The sequence below is a fragment of the Tachyglossus aculeatus genome, chromosome 4, assembly GCF_015852505.1.
Source record: "Tachyglossus aculeatus isolate mTacAcu1 chromosome 4, mTacAcu1.pri, whole genome shotgun sequence".
In the NCBI taxonomy this organism is placed as follows: domain Eukaryota; kingdom Metazoa; phylum Chordata; class Mammalia; order Monotremata; family Tachyglossidae; genus Tachyglossus; species Tachyglossus aculeatus.
This window is the reverse complement of record NC_052069.1, coordinates 110512493-110528919: the sequence shown is the minus strand read 5'-3', so window position 1 is coordinate 110528919 and position 16427 is coordinate 110512493. Positions and strand designations below refer to the sequence as shown.

Below are 16427 nucleotides of genomic sequence, written 5' to 3'. Positions count from 1 at the left end.
GACAAAGTTAGGAGGAGGAAAGATTGGAGTGAGGAAGGTGATGAAGCTAGGGAGGTTCTTTAGTTGGACTTTACACTACAGATGTCCTGGGCCTCATCTGTCCCTCAGTAAGGCTAGACTTTTCCAGAGTAGGGGGATTTAGGATGAAAAGTTGGCTGGTAGCCTCTCTCCAACCTCCCCTGCCCAACCACACCCACACCCTTTCCATGGCAGGAAAGACAAACCTGGCATCTGGGAATGGAACAAATGTCAATGGTGAAAATATGGAAGAGGAAATGGAACAGCGTTCTCCCTCGGTTGGTCCAAAACCAGAGACACACCCATCCACCCACCCACCGAGGACTGCCTGAAGCAGCACGGCTTGAGCCGCATGCCCAGCTTCACGGCTACCCCGCCCGCCCACATCAATAAACTCATTCTTCTTCCTTTTGCCCCTCAGCCACGGAGGGGGTGTAGCAGGAAATGAAAGGAAAATGGGAAAACTGAGGCAGGAAGGTGCAGCAGTTTTCCCTGGGCACGAGCCTCGGGTTAGAGGTTGAAAGCTAGGTCTCTCTAACTTCTTTTGGACAGCACTGGGCACTGACTGGCACCTAACCAGTACTTCTGGATGATGATGAAAGGAACCAGGGACCCAGAAATAAAAGGCACATGGGGCACATCACTCAAAGTGGGGAACGAAATACCAGAGCCAGCCAAGAGGGCTGGTATTCCCCTCTGTCTTGCAGGCTCCCCTCAGCCACCATCCCCTTCTTCTTTCCACACTGAAAAATGAACAAGGATGTAAAGACAGTTCACACATAATTGGATCAGGCTGAGACCTAAGGAATCGAGGGTCTCCGGGAACTCTCTAGGAAGAGTATTTTAATAGCTGACTGAGCTGGGGAATGGGGGAGTGAAATCAGAGCTTATAAACTAGAAAGGCGACATCAGATGTAGGCCTGGATTGGTGGACCAGGATTTTAGGAATGGGAGGTCAGGATCAGACCAAACTGAAGACCCCCCCAAACGCTTCCAAAAGGACCCATCCCATTTCCAGGGCAGGAGAATGCAAGACATCTGTCTGAATAAGATCACGCATTCTGGCAGAAAAACTCCTGAAGATGTCAGATTCCTTCCTAAAGATGTGATTTTGCTCCCAGATAGCTTCATGAATGATTAGTGCTTTTGCAAACCTCTGTGGGAATAGGAGTGGCTGTTAGGAGGTAGGTTCAGGCCTTCCTGAAGAAAAATAAAATGTGGTCCCAGGGAGGATTTAGCAGGGCTCTCTGACACGAAAGACCTCAAGACGCTGGCCTGTTTGCTCTCTGTGTGCTGAAGAAAATAGCACTTTCAGGGAGGGGCACTTGATTGCTGATTTGTAATCCCTTGGGCCATCTTTGATCTAGAAAATAGCCAAAGAAAACATCAGTGGGGTCCTTGATGCATGGAATGAGCATCACTTTATTTTATTTGTTAAATGCTCACTTGGTGTCAAGCACTCTTCTAAGCGCTGGGGTAGATACTCTTAATCAAGTTGGACACAGTCCCTGTTCTGCATGAAGCTCACAGTTTAATTAGGAGGGAGAACAGGTTTTCAATCCCCATTTTACAGTTGAAGAAACAGAAGCACAGAGAAGTGAAAAGACTTGCCCAAAGTTACACAGCAGACAAGTAGCGGAGCCAGGATTAGAGCCCAGGTCCTTTGACTCCCAAGTCCGTGCTCTTTCCACTAGGCCGCAGTGCTTCTCTGAGGGGCTCGAATGTGGACTGAGAGTAAGGTAAACTCACAGGACAAGAGGACGTCAGTACGGAAGAGAAGTTTCACTCCTCATTCCTAGAAGGCTGCAGGAGTGAGGAGGGGGAATCATCTCTTCCGTGTCTCTGCTTAGTCTCTTCCAGCCACAGACCAACCCTGCCACATCCACGTCAAGAAGCAGTTGCAAAGAGCCACATGTTTTGGATTCGGATCGATGTCGCATCATTTCTTTCTGACTCTTCCTCCCTGGGCCCCTGATGCTGTTGGAAACACACACCCTGAGGGAGTGGAGGGAAAAACTAAACTTTTCACAAACAATACAGACATTGATCTGCTGCCCTCTTTTGGATTCTTGAGGTGGCAAATTAATCTCTCCCTTTGTGAGAGACCCAATTTGAACACACTGTGGGGGCATGGCTGGCTTTGGCCAGTAGACTAAATTAACTTCTTTGCAGATGAGCAGTATCTCTTCCAACAAGAGGTCATGATTCATATTTCACCTGTCAGAAGAGCAACTTGGATTCAAAGGGCCAAATGAGCTAAAAACTAGGGCAGGGATGCCAAACTTTGATGGATCATCCCTTTGAGATATGGAAATGAGACTGGAGAACTAAAACATTTTTTCAGAATATGCTTGAAGCATATTCTGCATATAAGCGCTTAGTACAGTGCTCTGCACACAGTAAGCGCTCAATAAATACGATTGATTGAGTTTTTTTTAAAAATGTTATCCAATAAGAAGAATCCAGTCAGGGCCAAGAAATACTTGTATATCGCAATTCCATCAATAAATCCATCCAAGTCTCTGCCGCTTGCTTGCTATTTGACCTTGGGCTAGTCAACTTCTCTGTGCCTCATTTTCCTCATCTATAAAAATGGGGATTCGATACCTGTTCTTTCTCTCCCTGACACTAGTGAACTTCATGGGGGACAAGCACTGTGCCTGATGTGCTCAGCGCTTTGTACAGCACTGGGCACATAGTCAATGCTTAACAGATAATAATGATGGCATTTGTTAAGTGCTTACTAGTGCAAAGCACTGTTCTAAGCGCTGGGGAGGATATAAGGTGATCAGGTTGTCCCACGTGGAGCTCACAGTCTTAACCCCCTTTTTACAGATGAGGGAACCGAGGTACAGAGAAGTGACTTGCCCAAAGTCACAGCTGACAGTTAGTGGAGCTGGGATTTGAACCCATGACCTCTGACTCCAAAGCCCGGGCTCTTTCCACTGAGCCATGCTGCTTCTCTAAATACCACTATTATTATTATTACTTAGCACCTGCTGTGAGCAGAGCACTGGATCTAACACTCAGGAGAGTTGGTAGAAACAATTCCTGCTCACAAGGAGCACTTGAGAAAGTAAGCTCACTGAGGCTGGGATATATGTCTACTAACTGTATTGTTCAATCCCACGTGCTTAGTACAGTGTGCTGTACATTGTAAGTTCTCAAAGACTGTTGATGGATTATTAGCCCTCATCAAGGGATGAAGGATGAATGCTGGGTCCTTGTTATCCTTGGGAAGTTTTGTTTTCTTTAATTTCTCCATTGGTCAAATATACTATTTACTTATGTTAAAAGCTTGCTAGAGTAATCACCTAAATATTCCTTGAAGAGTTATTGAAGGATGAAAATGGCGAGGAATTTAATAACCACAGCAACATCTCCACCAATGATACCAATATCTGCCTTCCATAGATATATCTCAAAACACTATGTGGCTGAATCTGCACATTTCCTAAATAAGCGTGCATGTGACATTGAAATGTTCACTATTTTCAAAGCTTTAGTCGGGGGAACAGTACAATTGTCTAATATGCCCATGTTAAAATGAATGCTTTGAAAAGGGTGTTTTTCCTATGCGCTTCCAAATGTTCATATAAAAGGCAAGCTGACACAGTGAGAATATAGTACCTTAAGAGTACTCTGAATTCATCACACAATTATTTATCGGAGCAGTAAATAGAGTGAAGGGCAGTTGTTTGAAATGGAAGAACGGAATAGTCCGTGATTAAGTGAAAGGCATGAAAGATTAACTTTAAGAATTAAAAGGCACTATATCCTTTCTGGCATCCACATAGTGTGCCTCTGTCAAAATCCAATGCTATTCTAAACCTTCATTTTGAAAGGACAAGTGTTGGCAGATAATTTGGGCATTCAGAAAAAAAACAACATACGGAGGGTCAAGTAGACAGGCAGACAGAGAGCACAGATGGCTTTCGGGTAGTATGTAGCTTTGAGTTTTTAATTCTGTTGTGTTTGCAATGGAAGAACTTCAGTTACTGAGGTTGCTCCTTTTTTTGTTTACTTTAGTTGCTCTTATGATGATAATGGTTTCTGGGAAGACCAAGATGCTCAGCCATTGCCAGAAAAGAAATCTGGATCCACTAATGATTCTGCATTTTTCCTCTCTCTTGTTTCTACATCCAGAAAAGTGTTCATCTTGACACAGTCACTAAGTTGATTCATGTGGTACTAATGTCTGAACTTTTAGTAAGAATTTATTAGGAACGTAATATCATCACGAAGTCCAGAAGGAAAGGTTTTGAAAGTTTCATGTTCAAAGATACGGGCATCTGTAGCCAGTCAGAGAAGCCACTGCCAGCCAAAAAACAAAGGAAACTAGCATCACACAGAAAGCTTCCTAAATTACAGCAAAGGGGCTTTCTTGGCTGAAGTTTCTTACTGAAAGAAAAGTCCTTTCTTTCAATACAGAACAGTCAAGGATATAGCACTGCGCTTGTTACCACCAAAGATGCTCTCTTGTCCCAAGACAGACCTTATTTCTATAATTCATAAATAACAGGAGCATTCTGAAACCTTCCCGACAAGGATCTCAAAAAAGAATCTTTCCTTTGCATTTTACTGAGCGCACAGGGGGCAGGTAGAGACTTTGATTGTTCTCTAAGGGGATTATAATGTTCTTTGTTTTTCATGGCTTCTCAAGAGTTATATTAATCCATCTTAAGAATCCAGCCTCTCTCCCTTGTGGCATAGTTTTACACAGAGTCAGATACTTTAAAACCAGACAGTTGTCCACAGGCCATGGCAGAAACTTCTTGTCTCAAACTATTGGGGCATTTTTTGTTTTTGTTCTTATTTTTAATGGTGTCTGTTTAGGGCTTACTACCTGTCAAGCACTGTTCTAAGCACTGGGGTAGAAATCAATCCAATCATATTTATTGAGCACTCACTGTGTGCAGAAAACTGTACCAAGAATTTGGGAGAGTACAATATAACAATATAACAGAGTTTGTAGATACGTTCCATGCCCATGAGTTTATAGTCTAGAGGGATCTTTCATGCTAATCCTGGCTCTGCCACATGCCTGCTGTGCGACCTTGGTCAAGTCACTTCACTTCTCTGGACCTCAGTTACCTCATCTGTAAAATGGGAATTAAGAGTGTGAGCCCTATGTGGGACAGGAACTGTATATCCAACCTAACTTGTATCTACCCCAGCGCTTAGAACCGTGCTTGACCTATAGTAAGCACTTAACAAATGCCATAATAATAACAAAACAGGTACCATAATTTTTTTTAGAGGGAAACAAGTTAATCACTCTGGACTTAGTCCCTGCCCTACATGGGGCTCACAGTCTAAATAGGAAGGAGAACGAGTATTTCAACCCATTTTTGCAGCTGAGGAAACTGAGGCACAGAGAAGTTAAGTGACTTGCCCAAGATCACACAGCAGGCAAAAGGCAGAGCCGGGATTAAAACCCAGGTCCTCTGTCTCCCAGGCCTGGGGTTCTTTCCACCAGCCCACACTGGATCCCAGCAGTTAAGGTAAGCAATTTTTCTGCTTGTGGTTTCCCCTAAAATAAGGGGAAGACTATGCACAATATATGCATGGCTTCTGAATTTGATATATATTCATGGTGTTAAAAGTCTGTAATGAACTGAAGCGATCACTAAAGGTACTATCAAAACAGACCAACATTCAGACTTCCAAAAAGCAGTGCTGGCGAGGTAGACAAACTTCTTAGAAGTTGAGGGTCAAGAATCTTCCTCCTCTTCCTTGTGAATTAAGGGTAGATTAGAATTGCCTCTGTTCTTAAAACTTCACTTTGCTCCCTCTCTCTGTGTCTCAATTTTTCTCTTTCTCTGCTCTGGACCAATAGGTTCTTGCTCTTTGGGGCTCTATTTGGGATGTCATTGCTAATGTAGATCAAGCCCTGGCTGGATGCAAGAGGAGATCAGATCTGCCCATTTGGAGCTCTAAATTGAGGGCCTCTAGGAAAAATTTCCAGACAAGAGCATTCCTTGCTCTCATAATTGCTTACAAGAAGGTGGGTGAGATCATGACTGACTTCTACCAATTGTAGACTGTTTGACATGGCTTTACCAGAAACAACGATGGATCTAAATATCTCCAAAACCACACATGCAGGACTTGCCCATTGGGATTGTAAACTCGTTTTGGGCAGGGAATGTCACTGTGTATTGTCATGTTGTACTCTCCCAAGTGTTAGTACAGTGCTCTGCACACAGTAAGCGCTTAATACAATTGAATGAATATATGTATGAATGGGACTACCAAATTAATATAATCAATTAATCAATGGCATTCACTAAGTGCTTACTGTGTGCTGAGCAGGGAACTAAGCACTTGAGAGAGTACAAGTTGGTAGACACAGTCCCTGCCCACAAGGAACTTACAGTCTAGAGAAAGGAGAACCCAGCTGTTGTGTCTTACTACCACAAAAGGGCATACACATTCTTTGCTGTAAACTCCTGGAGGGCAGAGACTGGATTACTCCCAAGAACTTACTACAGTGCTTCCCACTTAGCAAGTGTTCAAGAAATACCACTAATGATGCTGCTGCTGCTCATGATAATGAGGTGGGCTGCATTTTGGCAATGTGACAAAAGCTCTATTCGAGTAATACCTGAACCACATTAAAATAGAAAGTGCTCAGCTTGAAGACGGCTAAAATGGAAGTGAAAGTAGTAGGAATAATACTACAGTGGAGGAAAAATATTCAATATTGGCAGACCCTCGAGAAAATCAAAAACTCTTGAGAGAGTCACTGTTACCAGATCTAATGTCAAAAAGACATCAAACAAAAACTCTCTCATGGAATGTTGGGAAGTAGGTAGTTTCAGAACTTTCTCAGCATGACCTTGCTCAAACACATTCTTGGCAAATCACTTAGGTTATAGAATGCCAAATCTAGTTGCCACAATTCCCCAAGAAACTGTAGGTGTAGAAAAAGGACCATCTGGCCCATCACGTTTGGAAATATGTTATTGCGCTCCTTAAAAAAAAAAGAATAAAAACATCTTTATTGGGCTATACAGAAAATTGAATGTTCATTTTGTTACTCAATATTTAAGAATTTGTTTAGTGATAAAATTATATAACTATCCTTATAAAAATACTATTTCATTGACTACCTCATTCTCTTAAAGTATGTTAAACAATGAGATGATCCATGCCCTGCAGGTGAATCAACATCACTACTCTGGCTCATATTCAGAACTGTTTGGAAGAAATGGTATTATTTTTTCTTACAACTGCAAGAACGTTTAACCCCTTCAGCAATTAAGTCCATTTCACCAAACTTATCTTTTGTCAGTCAGTCAATGGGATTTATTGAACACTTACTGTGTGCACAGCACTGTAACTAAGCACTTGGAATAGTACAACAAAACAGAGTTAATTGGCAGACATTCTTTGTCCATTTTTTGGTGATGTGACAATGAATCTAAGGAAATAAGTAAAATCAAAAGGCAGAATTAGTGTTGCTGAGTGGAAAAAACAGGGGCCTGGGAGTAAGAGTACCTGGATTCTAATCCTAGCTGCACCACATGTCTGCTGTGTGACCTTGGTAAAGTCACTTAATTTCCCTGTGCCTCAATTACCTCATCTGTAAAATGAGGATTAAGACTGTTAGCCCCATGTGGGACAGGGACTGTGCCCACCTGATTAGCTTGTATCTACCCTAGCACTTAAGAGAGTGTCTGGCACTTAACCAATACTATTAAAAAAAAAAAATGGTAGACCCAAATCTGGAGTTGGAACTACTTTGGAACACCATGAGTACAGTTGAAACTCACGTGCTGTAGTTTATGGGTTCAAGGGTCTGATCACTGAAACCCCAAATCTATAAACTTCCTTTTAACCAATAGTTTCAATTTTATTATCCTACAAATATTTTAATTTAAGCTGCTATAAATAACCCAGAGGAATGAAATGAAACTTCACTTTCCTTTACTTTCCCTCCCTTTCATAACTGTCCTGTCTATTGGAGAGAACCCGGGCTTTGGAGTCAGAGGTCATGGGTTCAAATCCCAGTTCCGCCAATTGTCAGCTGTATGACTTTGGGCAAGTCACTTAACTTCTCTGTGCCTCAGTTACCTCATCTGTAAAAATAGGGATTAAGACTGTGAGCCCCCGTGGGACAATCTGATCACCTTGTAACCTTCCCAGCGCTTAGAACAGTGCTTTGCACATAGTAAGCGCTTAATAAATGCCATCATTATTATTATTATTGGCTGTGCAAATGAGCAGTAATTATGTGAAGAGCAGATAGTGAAAGGAAGAAAGAAGAGAGGTAGAATAATCAGCTCTTGATTGTTCACTAGTGGAAGAGGTAATGGGGAGTAAAACCTGATAGGAGTATGTACCACATTTGCTAATAATAATAATAATTGTGATATAGCACTCACTAAATGTCAGTAGTGTACTAACTACGGAAGTAGATAGAAGATAATCAGGCCGGACACAAGCCCTGTCCCACATGGAGCTCACAGTCTAGGGGGGAGGGAGACCAGGTGTTGAAACCCCATATTACAGATGAGGAAACTGAAGTGAAGTTAAAGTGACTTGCTCAAAGTTACATAGCAAGCAAGTGGTGGAGCCAGGATTAGAACTCCCAGGACTTTGCTCTTTCCAATAGGCCACACTGCCTGGATAGGAACTGTATCTTCTTCCCTGGTGCCTTATCTCTACTACATTATTAGCATTTAATAGACTAATAAGTATTTAGTATTATTAGAAAGTGGTGAATATTATGATGGATTCAATTTGTGCCGGGAATCAGCCCTGGTCCTTCTGGAATTTGAAGTTTATAGCTTTCGTACCTCTGACTTGGCAGCTCCAAACTCTGGCAGGATCATTGTCATTGATAATCATTGGTAATATGTAAAATTACATAATCACCTGGACCCTAGCACCTCTTCTATTAAAAATTAGGTATTGAATCCCTCAGCAGAGCAGAGGACATGTGTGCATGTTTTTTCTGTCCTTTTAGATTTTTAATTCTAACAAGATCTCAATGAGTCGGTTGGCTCCAGAGGAAGGGCTAGCAGCTGGAATTGGTGGCTGGAAAGATAAAACTGGGAAAGGAAGAGGTTAAGAGTATTTGAGTACAGCAGGTTATGGGGTAGACAAGGAGTATTGTGTAGGTTGTAACAAATACCAATTGCCTAAACAAATGCTTTTATGGTATCTACTTATGCATGCCTGTCAATAAGCAATATGTTCATCTATCTACCTGCATGGAAAGGTTATGTGAATAACAATATTCTTCTTCTCTGCAATATTCCCAGTAATTTAGGAATGTAAGTTAGAGGGCCTATTCTACAGGGGTGGCTTTAATGGCTAGAAAATGCATGACCATGCACAAATCTGGAAATCTCTTTTTCCCCCCAAAGATCAATCTGAACAGGCAGAAAGTTCACATATTTCCTGCTTCTGCTAATACAGGCAGTATTTCTACATAGGATTTCTTTTTAATTTATCCTATGAGGTTTCAGGGATTGTTGACCAGAGAAAAATTCAAGAGAAAAACCTTTTTTCCTCCTCCACTTTCAGGAGTGGTTCTCAAGTGTTTGTCCTGGAATTCCACCCTAAAAGCCTCTGAAAACCCCATGTCACATAACTTTTCTCTTTCAACAGCCCCCCACAAAAAAAGCACGTGTATCTCTCTCTCTCTCTCTCTCACACACACACAAAAAAAAAAAAACAAAAAAAAAAACCCTCCAGTTGGTCTCCTGGCTCAGCTATATAACAGGGTCCTCACTTGACACTCTCTCCAAGTCTTTCAAATCTGTTGTAATGCTGAGGGGAAAGGGACAGAGAGAAGATAGAAGTTGCATAGTATTGTATGTTTTAATGGTTGAGGGCACAGTGGCATGCTTAGGTTCAGCCCTGCTCCCAGTGGACAGCTGCCAGCCTCCTAGATTGTAAATTCCTTGAGGGCAGAGATCAAGTCTACTTACTCTATTGTTCTCTCCTAAGTACTTAATGGAGTGTTTTGCAGAGTGAGGGCTCAATGAAATACCACTGATTGATCAATGCTCACCGCCTTGGCATTACCCTCGACTCATAACTCTCGTTCAATCCACATATTCAATCTTTCACCAAATTCTGCTGGTTCTACCTTTACAACTTGGCTAAAATCCGTCCTTTCCTCTCCAGACTGTTACTTCCCTGATCCAAGCCCTCATTCATTCAATCATATTTATTGAGCGCTTACTGTGTGCAGAGCACTGCACTAAGCACTTGGAAAGTACAATTCGGCAACAGATAATGATGGCATTTATTAAGTGCTTACTATGTGCAAAGCACTGTTCTAGGCACTGGGGAGGTTACAAGGTGATCAGGTTGTCCCACGGGGGGCTCACAGTCTTAATCCCCATTTTACAGATGCGGTAACAGGCCCAAAGAAGTGAAGTGACTTGCCCAAAGTCACACAGCTGACAATTGGTGGAGCCGGGGTTTGAATCCATGACCTCGGACTCCAAAGCCCAGGCTCTTTCCACTGAGCCACGCTGCTTCTCTAAACAATCCCTACACAACAACGGGCTCACAGTCTAGAAGTTTTCCCGGTGGTTGCCCATCCATCTCTGCAAACAGAAACTCTTTACCATTGGCTTTAAAGCAGTCAATCACCTTGCCCCCTCCACCTTACCTCCCTGATTTCCTAATACAGCCCAACTACATTTTGCCCCTCCATTGTCAACCTGTAATTGTACTGTACCTTAATCTCATCTATCTCGCCAGTGACCCCTCACCCATGCCCTGCCTGTCCTGGAACTCTCTCCCCGTTCACAGCCAACAGATTAGCAGTCTTCCCACTTGAAAGCCTTATGAAAATCACATCTCCAAGAGTCCTTCCCCAACTAAACCCCCATTTTCCCTCCTACCTCTCCCTTCTGTGCCACCTCTGCCCTTTGAAGCACTTGATATTCACCCGCCCCACAGAATTTATGGACATAGCCATAACTTCTTTTAATGTCTGTTTCTCCCTCTAGATGATAAGCTCTTTGTGGGTAATAATAATGATGACATTTATTAAGCGCTTACTATGTGCAAAGCAGTGTTCTAAGCGCTGGGGAGGTTATAAGGTGATTAGGTTGTCCCACGGGGGGCTCACAATCTTAATCCCCCTTTTACAGATGAGGTAACTGAAGCACAGAGAAGTTAAGTGACTTGCCCAAAGTCACACAGCTGACAATTGGCAGAGCTGGGATTCAAACCCATGAACTCTGACTCCAAAGCCCGTGCTCTTTTCCACTGAGCCATGTCACTCTGTTATATTACTCTCTCCCAAACACTTAGTACAGTGCTCTGCACACAGTAAGCACCCAATACATTTGATTAACTGATCGATCTAACATAGTTGGCATGAAATGGGTTTGCCTGCTTATAGCCCCTGCAAAAAGTCAAAGGCTGTGAACGACTGGCACAACTTACTCCTTTCTCACCTTGAGAGATGGTGGAGATGATGACAATGATGATGACGACGACTTCAGGTTTGTAAGGTTTCAGGCAATGTGTTGTAAGTTCATACAGTCTAAGCTTCCTTAATCTGTTTTAGGAAAAAAGGAGGGAGGGGTATCATGTCAATCAATCATATTTGTTGAGCGCTTACTGTGTGCAGAGCATTGTACTTAGCGTTTGGGAGAGTACAGTATAACAATATAATGAACACAGTCACTTATCCTATACTGGCTTGATTACTGAATCAGACTCCTTTCTGACCTCTCTGCCTCCCATCTCTCCCCACTCCAATCCATACTTCACTCTGCTTTCTGGATCATTTTTTCCACAAAAACGTTCAAGCCACATTTCCCCACTTCTCAGTAAACTCCACTGGTTGTCCATCTACCTCCATATCAAATAGAAACCCCTTACCATTGGCTTTAAAGCACTGTCACCTTGCCCCCTCCTACCTCACCTCGCTACTCTCCTACAATAACCCAGCCCACTCATTTTGCTCCTCTAATGCCCACCTTCTCACTGTCTCTCGATCTCGTTTATCTCACCACTGACCTCTAGTCCACATTCTGCCTCTAGCCCGGAACACCCTTCCTCCTCATTTTGGACAGACATTACTCTCCCCACTTCAAGGCGTTATTGAAGAAACATCTCCTCCTCCTCCTTCCTTGCCTAAGCCCTCCTTTCCTTTTCTCCCACTATCTTCTGTGTCACCCTGACTTACTCCCTTCATTTATCCCCCCTCCCATGACCTTCCTGGACCAGGGGAGCCTCAGTGACATATAGTAAGAGTCAAACCGCACCACCGACCACCAAGTTTACTGTGGAAAGTTTTTTACTTAGTTTTACCAAACTGCAAGGGAGTGAGACATAAACACACACAGACTTATTCACTCCACCAAAGGTCCAATCCCAATCTGCTGGAAAAGGGACCCCATCTACTGATGCTTCTTCTTTCTGCTTCCAAGTGTTGTTCTCCTGCTTCAATGCTGCTTCTGTGCTTGCCTTAGATACCTTAAGTACTGCTTCCCTGCGTGCTTCCTCATGATTGAAAAACGAGCTCCTTTTATCTACTTCAGGTGTTACAGCTGTGGCTTAAATAGCAATCATTGATTGGTCCAGGTCCATTACCAGGTAGAACAGGGAGAGAAGGCCAGGCCTCCCTCTATTATCTGCCCCCACAGTCCAGCAATCACCTGTCTCAGGTAAAGCCCATCTGTGCCTTAGTGGGCTTCTTCCTTCTTGTTGTTCGTAGGATCAAACACAGTCACTAATAAAGGCAGCTTGTTGTGGGCTCACCACACACAGCACTTAATAATAATAATAATGGTATTTGCTGAGTGCTTACTATGTGCCAAGCACTGTAGTAGATACAAGGTAATCAGGTTGTCCCACGTGGGGCTCACGGTCTTCATCCCCATTTTCCAGATAATGTAACTGAGGCACAGAGAAGTTAAGTGACTTGCCCAAAGTCACACAGCTCTTAAATGGAAGAGTCAGGATTAGAACCCAAGACCTCTGACTTCCAAACCTATACTCTTTCCACTAAGCCATAATGATTCCTCACTTGTATACATATCTGAATTTATTTATATATATGCCTGTCTCTCCCTCTAGATTGTAAGCTTGTTGTGAGCAGGGAACGTGTCTATTATATTGCTATCTTGTACTCTCCCAAGCACTTAGCTCAGTGCCCTGCACACTGTAGCACTCAGTGAATACAACTGACTGACTGACACATTCCCTGCCCACAAGGACTATACAGTCTAGATGAAGCCCAGGGGCAGCCTGCGGTAAATTCCGTCTGTCAAAAACCAAAGCTGCGTCAAAACTACAATCGGAGGCTCCTGTGGTAAATGAGCTGTTTCCCCTGTGATCTGGAGAGGGAAAGCCCATTCCTCCATGTGGCCAAACCCTTGGGGTCACTGGAAAGAGACACAATGTTATGCGGTTTACAAACCTCTTTGATCAGGAGCCAGGGATGCTGGGTTAAAGGGCTGCATGTTCAGCCGTCTCACTGGAAGGTTACATTCCTCCGTCTGTCCGCGGATATTAAACTCAAGGCAGGCCGGGAATTTCTACTTCTTCAGACGGGGGCAGGATTACCGGGGCTGGCTCTCCTGGGGGCCGAGGAGAGATGGTGTTTTAAGGTTCCACCCAACTCCAGGATGCCTTTCTTTTCCTCCTCCAGAGACCACCCTTCAAATCCATCCTAAAGGTTAGGACCTCGTCCATGAAACATTGCCCAGACATCCGCCCAATCCCATGAGGTTGTGGGGTGTTTTGTGTTTTTTTTGTTTTGTTTTGTTTTTTTCACTCCCACCCAGGATCAGGAAAGACTCCCGGGAAATGGCTTAGAAATAGTGTATCCTTTGAGATAAATTACAGGTTTCTTGTGCCATCTAGTGGAGCGAAATACAAAGCTGCGTTGCTGTCCTGCTGCTCCTTCCAGTCCTAGCTTCTCTCCCTGCTCCTAATAATAATAATAATAATAATGGCATTTATTAAGCGCTTACTATGTGCAAAGCACTGTTCTAAGCGCTGGGGTGGATACAAGGTGATTAGGTTGTCCCACATGGGGCTCACAGTCTTCATCCCCATTTTACAGATGAGGTAACTGAGGCACAGAGAAGTTAAGTGACTTGCCCAAAGTCACCCAGCTGACAATTGGCTAGGATCAAATTACCTGCAGATAAATCAGTCAACCAATCAATGGTATTTATTGAGCGCTTATTATGTGCAGAACACTATTATAAGCACTTGGGAGAGTACACAGTAAAACAGAATTAAGCAGACACTTGGCCTGGCCATAAAGAGTTTTACAGAACAGAGGGTGAGACTTAAATCTAGGTTCTAGGTGAGGTGAGTTCTGAAGACAAAGATTAGTTGTTTTTGTTTTGGTTTGATTTGGTTTGTTTTAGTTTTGGCTTTTGTTTTTGTTTTCTTCACCCACTGAAAGCCAAGAGCTTAGTAGCCTGATCTTGTGGAAAGACCATGGGCCTGGGAGACAGAGGACCTGGGTTCTAATGCCAGCTCCACCACATATCTGCTGTGTAACCTTGGATAAGTCACTTAACTTCTCTGGACCTCCATTACCTCATCTGTAAAATGGGAATTAAGACTGTGAGCCCCATGTGGGACAGGGAGGGTGTCCAACCTGATTAGCTTGTATCTTCCCCAAGCACTCAAAATAGTACTTGACACATAGTAAGCACTTAACAAATACAATTATAATTATACTTATTACAGTGCATTGCAGTCAATATGTATTCAATAGCATTACCACCTCTCTGCAGAAGACACAAGGCCTGAATCTAACTTCCTCGAAAGACTTACTTTGACTTCCTAGGAGACCGTTAGGCACTTCTAAGTAAAGATGATATGGAGCCCTAGGTTGAGAGGGGTTGCTTGTCCTTTAGTGAGGAAGGAGAGGGTAACCCAGCTGTGCCACTTTAGGATTTCCTGCACCCATCCTTGGCTATATCCTGATGCACCTCAGACAAATACCTTTCTGCTCAGGTTCTGGGGTCCTTTGCCTTCTCCTCCAATATAAAGGACAAAGCTGAGGACTTGTATTTTATTTGTACATATTTCCTATATTTCTTTTATTAATGATGTGTATATAGCTATAATTCTATTTATTCTGATGGTATTGACACCTATCTACTTGTTCTGTTTTGTCTGTCTCCCCTTTCTAGACTGTGAGCCCGTTGTTGAGTAGGAACCGTCTCTATATGTTGCCGATTTGTACTTCCCAAGTGCTTAGTACAGTGCTCTGCACACAGTAAGTGCTCAATAAATACGATTGAATGAATAGTAGAGATGATGGATGCGTGGTCTGGGTTTCCTAAGGAAAAATCTCTCTGAGGATGATAGCTGTGGAAATACAGTATTCTCTCAAGTGTTTAGTATAATACTCTGCCACAGTAGTTGCTTGAGAAGCAAAGTAGCCTAGTGGATACAGCATAGGGCTGGGAGTCAGTAAGACCTAAGTTCCAAGCCCAGCTCTGCCACTCGTCTGCTATGTGACTTTGTGCAAGTCACTTCACTTCTCTGGGCCTTAGTTACCTCATTTGTAAATTGGGGAGTCATACTGTGAGTCCCATATGGCACATGGACTGTGTCCAACTGGATTAATTTTTATCTACCCTAATGCTTAGCACATCATTGTCTGTCACCGAGTAAGCACTTAACAAAAACCATTAAAAAAAATAAATATTACTGGTTGAGAAGGGAGGACTAAGGCATTCATTCTTGCTCCAGATTCAGGAATACACAGACCTTGTCTCCATGTCTGTAGTTCTTGGAGTCTTCAATTGTGCTTCCTTTGGATTGCTTAGCTCCTTGTGGTTTGAGGTGCATCCTTTTGGGAGTCCGTGTTCTGACTGGACTACTTTCCCATCTGGCCTTGAGCCTGCCTCTCTTTGCTACTCTGGGTCCTCTACGATTGTTATTAAAATTAACAAATGCCTCCGTTTTTTCTTCGTCTACTTTCTCAAAGCTGGCTGGGGGCAGCTGGCAAGTGGCAGACCTAGGATTAGAACCCACATCCTCTGACTCCCAAGACCGTGCTCCTGCCACTAGGCCATGCTGTTACTAAGCACTGGGGTGGATATAAGCTAATCAATTGGGACACAGTTCCACCTGAGGCTCGCAGTGTTCAATCCCATTTCACAGAGGAGGGAACTGAAGGGAGATGGGGACTTCTTTCTCCTCTCTTCTCTTCCATCCAGCCTCACCTCTCCCCCATCCAGCCTCATCTCTCCCTCTTCCAGCCTCACCACTCCCCATCCAGCCACATCTCTCCCCATCCAACTTCTCCTCTCCCCCAACCAGTCTCACCTCTCTCCATCCAGCCTCATCTCTCCCTCTTCCAGCCTCATCTCTCCCTCTTCCAGCCTCACGTCTCCTCCATCCAGCCTCACCTCTCCTCCATCCAGCTTCTCCTCTCCCCCATCCAGCTT

At 43.4% G+C, this 16427-nt stretch overlaps 1 long non-coding RNA gene across 2 annotated transcripts; it reads right to left on the bottom strand.

Moving 5' to 3' along the window:
* Nucleotides 1-1664: 1664 nt before the first annotated feature.
* Nucleotides 1665-16166, bottom strand: LOC119927336. 2 transcript variants are annotated; one of them, XR_005450402.1, is made up of 4 exons: nt 15745-16166; nt 13424-13583; nt 11451-11554; nt 1665-2013 (listed from the first exon to the last, which is right to left on the bottom strand). It is a non-coding gene; the product is annotated as an uncharacterized LOC119927336 (long non-coding RNA). The 2 variants fall into 2 exon arrangements; XR_005450403.1 differs by lacking the exon at nt 1665-2013 and adding an exon at nt 7357-7444.
* Between the last annotated feature and the right edge of the window lie 261 nt (nt 16167-16427).